This window comes from Pygocentrus nattereri, chromosome 4, assembly GCF_015220715.1.
Source record: "Pygocentrus nattereri isolate fPygNat1 chromosome 4, fPygNat1.pri, whole genome shotgun sequence".
NCBI lineage: Eukaryota > Metazoa > Chordata > Actinopteri > Characiformes > Serrasalmidae > Pygocentrus > Pygocentrus nattereri.
Genome location: NC_051214.1, coordinates 41,286,107 through 41,296,368, shown reverse-complemented (window position 1 = coordinate 41,296,368; position 10,262 = coordinate 41,286,107).

Sequence of the window (10,262 nt, the reverse complement as noted above, 5' to 3'; positions counted from 1 at the left end):
AATGCTTTTATCCAGAGCGTGTAAGGTTTTATTCATGTTACATATGTAGGCAAATGTATTGAAGGACTCTTTTTGATGTAGCATGGAGTTCAGCAGCAGTGTTAACCACTACATTCACTACACAAACCCCTCATACACTACAGTACAGATATGTCTTTTGATGACTTTTGATATTTGTCCATAATGAAGTACAATGTTTTAAGGATATTTGCTTAATCAATGTGATAAAAAAACTTTAGTCCATCTTGTAAACAAAGTTCAAAACTTTATAATGTACAAATATTAAAAGAAACAAAGCCTGTCTTTAGTATGTCAATATCTGTACCTGGCACAGGGAGTGCAATCTGAATATTCTACATTAAACAACCCAGTAGTGTGTTTTTTTAACTGGTTATGCAGGGATTGGTGTACTATACTAAACAGGTATAGGTATGCATATGTAGTATATAGGTAACACTGACTGTGTAGCAGGCTTTGATTCTCTGCCACACCAAAAAGAGTTTTTGAACAAGATGCCTAGCAATACTTTTGCCTACATCTGTGACATAATTAAAACTGTACATCACTCTGGGTAAAAGCATTTACCAAAGTGCCATGTTAATATGAAAGGAGAAAAGCTGCTATGACTTTTTGAGTTTTTACTAGTTGTACTTCTTAGGATAACAAACTTTCTTATATCAGCTCAACTAAACATTTCCCATAGTTTTGACAACAGAATGTCAGCCAGTGTAACTAATTATTTACAGAACTTGAGTAAACAAGAAAGAGCTAGTGGAAATTGGCACTAAGATTTATTTTGTTTTGCAAACTCAATATTTTTTGAGTGCAGCAACCATCTACCCTATTCATCATTGGTTAGTTTCTGAACACAGGACTGCTGTTGGACAGATACTGTTTAGATCTTATCACAGCAGCAACACTGACATGGTAGTGTACATTAAGTGTAGCTGAAAAATATTCAGCCAAGAGTGTTTCTGTGATTGGAAACATAAATTTTGCATTGACAGATAGATGACAATGTCCAGTTAGGTGGGACTGCTAGGTAGGGGCATCTAATCCCATGTATTTTTTCTGTACTATGCCTGACCTACTGACAAAATTTCAAAGTATTGTAATTGGATTTCAATTGATTCACACTCTCAATCAAAATATTTTAAAATACTAGATTGTAAAATGAGTAATAACTAATGCAGTTTGAGAATTAGTATTCAGTAGTTGTCACTCTTCAATAAATGCAAGTGTCACGCTTGGCTCCTCCCACTCCCCCATGTGCTTTTTGTTTACCTTTTGATAGTCCATGTGCTTCTTTGTTTTGGTATCCCTAGTCCTGCCCCCTTGTTTCGTGACCCCCCCCCCCGATTGTTTTCACCTGTCATTCGTCATCCCTGCGTTGTATTTAAGCCCTGTGCTTTGCCCTTTGTTTCGTTGGTCTTTGTTTGTGTGTGCTGTTTGAGATGTTTGGGATGTTTGTTTGATGTTTGATGTATGTATTGTTTGACGTGCTGTTTGGGATGTTTGTATGTATTGTTTGAAGTTTTACATTTTGGCATTGTTTGGATTCTGTGTTTCTGTTCATCATGTCTGACTTTCGGTCTCTTGTGTTGGCCATCTGACTTTGGACTGCTCCGACCGCGTCCCTGGATTCGCTTCCTCGCTCCACATTACAGCAAGCATGCACCACACTGGGCTAAAGATATTTATGTGTGGGGGAGCCACTGCTGTCAGGCAGGGTTTACCTCTTTTAGCAGGAAGATATATCGCTCAAACAAACCACACACTCTCAAGAATCTGGCGGCAGTTGAAGCACTATGTCCATCAAATTAAAAATAGTGATTGCAATCTAAGGAAACAATTTATCCTACAGATCAGACTTGACACTGCAATGTTGGCACACAGTGCCCATCCACTGGCCAAGTTTTCTGTGTCCTTCGAGAGCTTCTGAAGCAGCAGGGGGCAACCACATAGCTTTCCTGAGAAGGTCATTGCAGGCCTTTCTGTCTCGTAAATCAGGTTTGTGGTAGCGAGGCACTAAAGACGACTATCTCAAGAGTCCTCTAAGCAGATGTGATCCGTCTGATTAATGAGAGATGCAACATTTCTACATCTCAAGTTCAAGTAGTCACACTTAATTATAGTCTCACTACAAACTGTATTTTCTTTGGTGGATTTCAAGAAAAGGAAAACATGATTTGCATTTTTGCCTAGGCTTGCTATTGTTTGATATCTCAAAAAATGGAAAAAGGACCAAAAGTGAAAACTTCAATCAGTCAATACAGAATAACCTATATAATTAATTATGAAAAGATGTAATTACACTTAAGAAGTATTAAAAAAATCACAGGTATGACTACAGCAATAAGCCACAAGAGGCTATGCGTTACTGTCATTCTTGGTAAAACATGGTAAAATCACTGTAATGCATAACCTTGCGTCAGCTGCATCTGTGGTCGGAAGTACATATGACTTTAAGACAAATGAGTAGATACATTTGACAAAGCTAGTTGAGTTTCCTGTTCCACCTTAAATAGTGCAGCTGTTACATTCAGGTGCCTGTACAAATGCTGGAATGTAACTGCTGCTCAATTTAAGGTGGAACAGGAAATTCACTTAAAAAGCTGCTGAACAAAAAGCCAGTGAACTTCAGCCTTGTAGATGAGGAAAAAAATTGTTTTTGCCAGGCCCGTGACAAAGATATCAGTCAGCTGTGTTTTTACAATATTGCACAATAGAAATAGTAGTTAAAATGGTTATAAGTCAAAGTGAAAAGAAATCCCAGAATAATAAGCCACTGTTAATCTATAAAAACATATACTTCCTGTTTCTATTACAATAAACCTATTAAGTAATAAATAAACTTCAAACTAATAGTAGTTGAAGTGAACCATTCCTTTAGTTTATGTAGTTTATTTAGCATGTCGCTGTTGTCGGAACAAAACCTCCAAAATAGTAACTTTGCAGGATAAGGAAAAGACATATTTACTTTTAATGTAAGTTAAAGGAACCAGACTTTTTTCCAAGCTATTTTGGGCCATTTCTTTGGGTCCATTCAACATGAAATTTACACACTTCAAAGAGCAGCATGCATTTTCACATTATATCAAAAACAGCAGGTATGCTAGTGTTGTCATGGACTACTGAAGAAAGTCAAGAATTTTCAGCCGCCTATTATTGCATGTTGCAGTCATTTCACACACTTCACTTTTTTGTTATATAATAAACATCATTCTATAGCAATAACTATAATTTTAGATCACCAAATTACCCCTGGGGCTAATTTCTGCTAACTTTGGGTTTGTTTATCTGTGTTCTGATATTTACTTTTACGGCATTTGGCAGACACCCTTATCCAGAGCGACTTTACAATTTGATCATTTTTTTTAACACAGGTAGGCCAAGGTGGTGTTTGGAGTCTTGCCCAAGAACTCTTATTGGTATAGTGTAGGGGGCTTGCCCTGGTGTGGGATTGAACCCCAGTCTACAGTGTGAAAGGCAAAGGTGTTAACCACTACACTACACCAACCACACCACACTTGATATCATCAAGCTAACCCTGCCACACATTCACTTAAAATAATGGATGAGTTTAACAAGCCCCTCAGTTTAACCCCTTAACAGGCCAGGATCAAAAGTTTTATTACATGTTTCTATAACTTAAGATTCAACTAGTTTGCATTGAAGTCCCTGTAGCTACTGAATAATAAGCTTTTTACTCTAGCTTTGAACACACTTCAACCAATCAGACAGGAAGTATCCATTTATGTAATGAATAATGTAATTGTTTGTTTAAATGTAAATCATTGTGCAATGTGAAATAAATATGGCACAATAATAATAATTCTAGACTTCTCAGGGTTAACCTATACAAAGAACCACTAGCACAGCAGTGCTGTGTATATGTCTAAGAGTTCCTGAATGTGGAAGTATCATGTGAGTGTACTGCATACTGCAGCTCATATGAGTATAATTTAGCTTTTCCATTTCTTAATGCCCACGAGTGGAGAATTCCTTTAATCTGTGGACTCAATGTGTGGCAATCCACTTCAAATGTTGCCTCAATTTAGCTTCACATCAGACATATGGCATTTCCTGGTCAGAGCTGAATAAACAAAACGTTTATATTTCGGTATAATGTGTGTGAAAAATGGTCCATAACATCCAAGTTCAGAACTGATAACCTAAAGCAATCCAGCACGGCACCTTGCATTAATCAGAGTAAAACTCTGTCCACAGACAAGAGACAGATTTTAGGCTTGTACAGCAGCTTATCTAAGCAAAGTGAGAAGAACTGCTTTCATAAAGACATGCAGTTTAACATTTTAACATGTTAAAGATGACAGATTTTCCAAAAGGGTCATAAACAATTCAATGTAATTCACTGCACAGTTTTCCACAGTTTGTGTTTTATGCAGCAGCGAGATCTTGGCTGACAAGCACAACAGCTGTTTTTTTTTCTCCAGCCGAACACCACCCCCCTCCCAACTTAAGTCCACGTTTTGGTCAGTAATTGCAGGAGTGGCAAAAGAGATACATTCTCTGATTTGTTCATTTAGCTGTCAGTTGATTTGTTAATGCTTGTATTTCAACAGTGCGCTCCAATCCAAGAAAATGTCTCATGTTTACGTGTGTACTCACATTCATTTACACTCTACTGGACTGCACACACCACTGGGGTAGACATGAAAGCCTTCGGGGGTTTATGCATGGCTGCAGCCGAGAAGGAAATGATGGGAAACGTAAACAAAGCCGTACGGCTCTGGAAGAAACCAAACGCTTTTCTGTCTTCTCTGCAGGTGAATTGCCACTCAAAGACTGGCCTGACTTCAAGCTTTCAAACTCTGTACTGCATATTGATCCATGTGGCACCACATTCTGCTTACAGACACATGTCAACATTTTGGCAGTAAAACCCATTTAAATTCTTACCCACAAGTAGACAAGCACACCGATATCACATTTCCACCAAACCACACAGGCCCATAGTTTATAGCTTAGCTATGGAATCCTATATGAACAACTAACCAAATTCTTCTTTAAAACGGCTGAAACACCATACAAATCAAGGGTATCTGGTGTACAATAGTGTTCTTTTTTTTTATCAGACTATGTTTTTGTTTGAAACCACAGATACACCCATAACCAGTCCCGTAGTGAAGTGTAGGAGGTATGTGAAGAATTCTCAGTGCAAGACCTTGAGATTCATCTCTTTTGTAAGACGTGTTCAGCTCCAGTTGACATGTAAAAAAGGTATAGTGCAGTGAAACATGATACCCAAACTTAACAGTTAACTCCCAGAAACTAGCGCTGACACAGAATATCGTAATTCCTTTATTTCCATTTAAATTTCTTTAAAGTGACATTGTACAAAGTGAACACTTAATAAGTATTAAATTGTCTTAAATTCTAACGTATATGGTCCTGGTTTTAAGATACTAGTGTAGATACCTGCTTACTTTGAAGAGTTTTTATATTTCGCTCCAAAATGACAACTTTACGGAAGAAGGAAACACCTACTTTACTTTTAATGTAAGTCAATGGAACCACACTTTTTTCCAAGTCATTTGGGGTCATATATTTTGGTCCATTCATCATGAAATTTACACACAATGTACAGGTCAACAGGTATTTTCAAAATATGCCAAAAACTGAAAAAAGACAAAAATGGAGAAGCAAGGTTTTGTTCTGACAGCAGCGATTTGCTTTTTGGCCAATGGTCTTAAACTACACTTAAAATGCCATTAAGATTTCTTAAAACCTATGCATATTAATATGAGGATGTCTGTAGACATTCTGTTAAAGTTATTAATGTTGGACTGTAAAAAAATCTACATAATTTACTGAGAGGAGCGTAGAGATCCTCCATCCACTGGCATTTACAACTGTGTTCAGAATTTATAGCCAGAACAGGCTGGGTTTCAATTTCAATGCATTTATATAAATCCACAAAGCATGGATGGTAGAGCTGCACATGCCAGTGACTTGTGGTGGGTCATTTATTACATGTAATTTAGAAGAGGACTGTTTAAAATGATGAGTGATAAAGATGGGGGATACAGTTGTATGTAAAACTTTGAAGACCTCCAGTCAAATTAGGTGTATTTTTTTCTAAGTGAAAATAAGTTAACACATCTTCTACGCTGTTAGAAATAAAGGTTCTGTGCAGGTGCATTTTTTGTTCATCAAGGTATAAACTATGTAAATCTAACCTCAAAGGTACGACAGTGGTTTTAAGGTCCAATTGTGAACCTTAAATAATTTTTTTCCAAGTGAAAATGATCTATTTGTACCTTTTCATAAACTACTGGTTTAAAACAGAACAATAAAAATAAAAAGCCTAGAGATGAGAAGGGGTGTGTGGAGTCAATACAACTTTGAAACTTAGATTTCAATGAATTATGGTACAATTATGTTCCCTGACTAAAAGTACTGTGATGCACTCTTGAGTATGCGACCCAGTGACAAGAAGGGATTACTGCCCCAGTGAGTTTAGTACCTTTATTTCTAAGAGTGTAGAGGGAAAAAAACTTTCAAATATTATTTGCTTCAAATTTTAGTGCACAATTTTCATTAACAGTTTATATTACCATCTTTTAACTTTTGCCATAACACAGGCCACATTTATGTTTTTTTTTCTGTGTTTTGTATTTGTTTCAATTTCTAACACTGACTGAAAGACATTACTTAGGCTACCACTGGTACTCACTGTCAGTGAAGTATCCAGGAAGAACACCTGCTCATTGTAAATCAAGAATTCATTGATTGATTCCACTGGCACTTATTAACTATGTTGGTGGTCAATCTGACGTGTAAGGCCTTAGTTCCAGCTCCTGAAGCCTTAACCAATAGAAGAGCTCAGTTGGCTGTATATACCTATATACAAAAGGATTCATTTTCTGTTTATGAATTTAACCATCTTGCTTCCAACAAAAACTAAAAAATTAACTAAGAATATTATTACAACATTCACTAAATTTAAATACAAATAAGATTATTTTACTTCGTCCACCTCTGAATAAAACAAATATAGACTATATAGACACAGCTTAGGATAACATAATTAATAACATACTGCACTAACCAAAAGCTAAACCTTTGAGCTGTATGCAATGATAATGAGGTAATGAGATTTTGCGTAGGAGAATAAACTGTTTTACGGTTAAGGTGACTCCTGACCATCTGTGTGCAGTAAAACAATAACACATGAGAGTGTGCTGATCTGGCTGTCTGAACACAGAGACAGAGTATAGGGCAGCTGTTTGTTCAGAGGCTCAGTCCCGTCTCTTCACTGACAGGGGCACACAGCTCCAGGCTTTTCTGCAGGCCTATGTGCTAAAGGTTTAATAAATGTGCTCGTCTTAGGTGGAGGATCAGCACCATTCCTCAGGCTTTTACATGCGTCAGTGCCAGTCTGACCTTAAAAATAGGATTATCTACATTAGGTAATGCTTAACTTCAACAGCAAGGCATATTAAGCATTGTTTCCTTTTATTTGTTCCACTTTTAGGCATATATGTTATAACAAGGTATTCTTGAGGAAGAGGTTAACAACAAAATGAATAGCTAACTAGCGCTACTTACATTGCTGTGGAGATCCAAATCCACATCCATGCCGCCTATGTTGACTAATGTGAAAAATGCCAGTGAGGAAGGCGTGAGAATTGCCAGCCATGTGACACTTGTGGATGGGCTGAATGTCATATAGAGCCATTCCACAGCTCAGGCATTAGCAATGTTTACATGCCGCAGCCAACTAGCATGAGACAGTAACACACAAACTTCATTCAAATAATGATTCAGACAGTAGTTACAGTACACTCTTTAAAAAAGGGCTCTCTGATGGATATTTACCCTGCTGAAAAAACAGCACAGACCTGTATGCATTCCATGGGGGTTTAAGCTAATTTATGCTGGTCTGGTGCTGGTTTAGTTGGTCACCTAGCATGGTCATACCAGCATTCAAAACACAAAATATCGCTGCTGTCGAAACAAAACTTTGTATCTCCAAAAACTGTAACTTTACAGGGTGAGGAAAAATGCTTTTACTTTAATAAAAGCAAATGGAGAAATATATTTTTCCGAGCACTTTTGGCCAATTTCTGTTGGTCCATTTATCATGAAATTTTGACACTATGTAAAGGGCAACTGCCTTTTTCAAAGTAGGTCAAAAAATGAAAATTGACAAAAATGGAGATACAGTGGTGTGAAAAAGTGTTTGCCCCCTTCCTCATTTCCTGTTTTTTTGCATGTTTGTCACACTTAAGTGTTTCGGAACATCAAACCAATTTAAACAATAGTCAAGGACAACACAAGTAAACACAAAATGCAATTTGTAAATGAAGGTGTTTATTATTAAAGGAAAAAAAAAATCCAAACCATCATGGTCCTGTGTGAAAAAGTGATTGCCCCCCTCGTTAAAACATACTATAACTGTGGTTTTTAACACCTGAGTTCAATTTCTCTAGCCACACCCAGGCGAGATTATTGCCACACCTGTTCTCAATCAAGACATCACTTAAATAGGAACTGCCTGACACAGTAAAGTCCACCAAAAGATCCTTAAAAGCTACACATCATGCCGAGATCCAAAGAAATTCAGGAACAATTGAGAAAGAAAGTAATTGAGATCTATCAGTCTGGAAAGGGTTATAAAGCCATTTCCAAAGCTTTGGGAATCCAGCGAACCACAGTGAGAGCCATTATCCACAAATGGCGAAGACATGGAACAGTGGTGAACCTTCCCAGGAGTGGCCGGCCACCCAAAATTACCCCAAGAGCGCAGCGACGACTCATCCAAGAGGTCACAAAAGACCCCACAACAACGTCCAAAGAACTGCAGGCCTCACTTGCCTCAGTTAAGGTCAGCGTTCATGCCTCCACCATCAGAAAAAGACTGGGCAAAAATGGCCTGCATGGCAGAGTTCCAAGAAGAAAACCACTGCTGAGCAAAAAGAACATTAAAGCTCGTCTCAATTTTTCCAAAACACATCTTGATGATCCCCAACACTTTTGGGAAAACATTCTGCGGACCGATGAGACAAAAGTGGAACTCTTTGGAAGGTGTGTGTCCCATTACATCTGGCGTAAAAGGAACACTGCATTTCAGAAAAAGAACATTATACCAACAGTAAAATATGGTGGTAGTAGTGTGATGGTCTGGGGCTGTTTTGCTGCGTCAGGACCTGGAAGACTTGCTGTGATAAATGGAACTATGAATTCTGCTGTCTACCAAAAGATCCTGAAGGAGAATGTCCGACCATCTGTTCGTGAACTCAAGCTGAAAAGAACTTGGGTTCTGCAGAAGGACAATGATCCTAAACACACCAGCAAGTCCACCACTGAATGGCTGAAGAAAAATGAAGAATTTGGAGAGGCCTAGCCAAAGTCCTGACCTGAATCCTATTGAGATGTTGTGGTATGACCATTTGAATGCTTAGGTTCTGCTGTTCCATAACATAGCAGTAAATTTAACAACATCCCAAATTCATTGATCACTTGTTTGCCTCATTAGCATCAGCTTATCTTGAGAGCTGTGTCATGGTACATTTCTAGCAAGTTTGTACCTTGTAATAGCTGTTCTTTCACTAAATTGTTGCTCATGAAATAACAATGTAACATGCATGAGTTGATAATCTGTCATTCCATAAACACACACACACACACACACACACACACACATACACATCTTCAAAGCCGCTTCTCCCTCAGGGTTGTGGGGACGTGCTGGAGCCTATCCCAGCGGTCATCGGGCAGAAGGCAGGTTATACCCTGGACAGGTCGCCAGTCCATTACAGGGCATCATTCCATAAACATCCAATAAATTTATGACTTTACAAGAAAAACTGGTAACTTTGCCACATTAGCATTTACTTAGCTAGCAAGCTGCATCATCATCACTTGCATTAATAACAAGTTGTTGCCTCAAAGTAGCTGGTTCTTCACTGAATTGTTGCTCATGAAATTAAAATGTAATACACAATAGCTGTATTTACACAATTAAACAATTAAAAAAAGGTAAAGTCTACATTTTTCGGCCTGCTAGGATAACATGAGTTAGTCAACTCTGTAAACATTAAATAAATGCACTAATCTGTGAACATAAAGGTTAACATTATATTTTCAGTCTTTTGGGCTAACATAGCTTATTAGCTACTTAGTGAACTCTAGCCAGAGGGCTGGGAATTGATTTCAAGAAGAATTGATTCTCCAATTCCAGGCATTTAGAAATGAAGTATCAATCCCAAAGCCTTGGACATGCTTAAAAAATA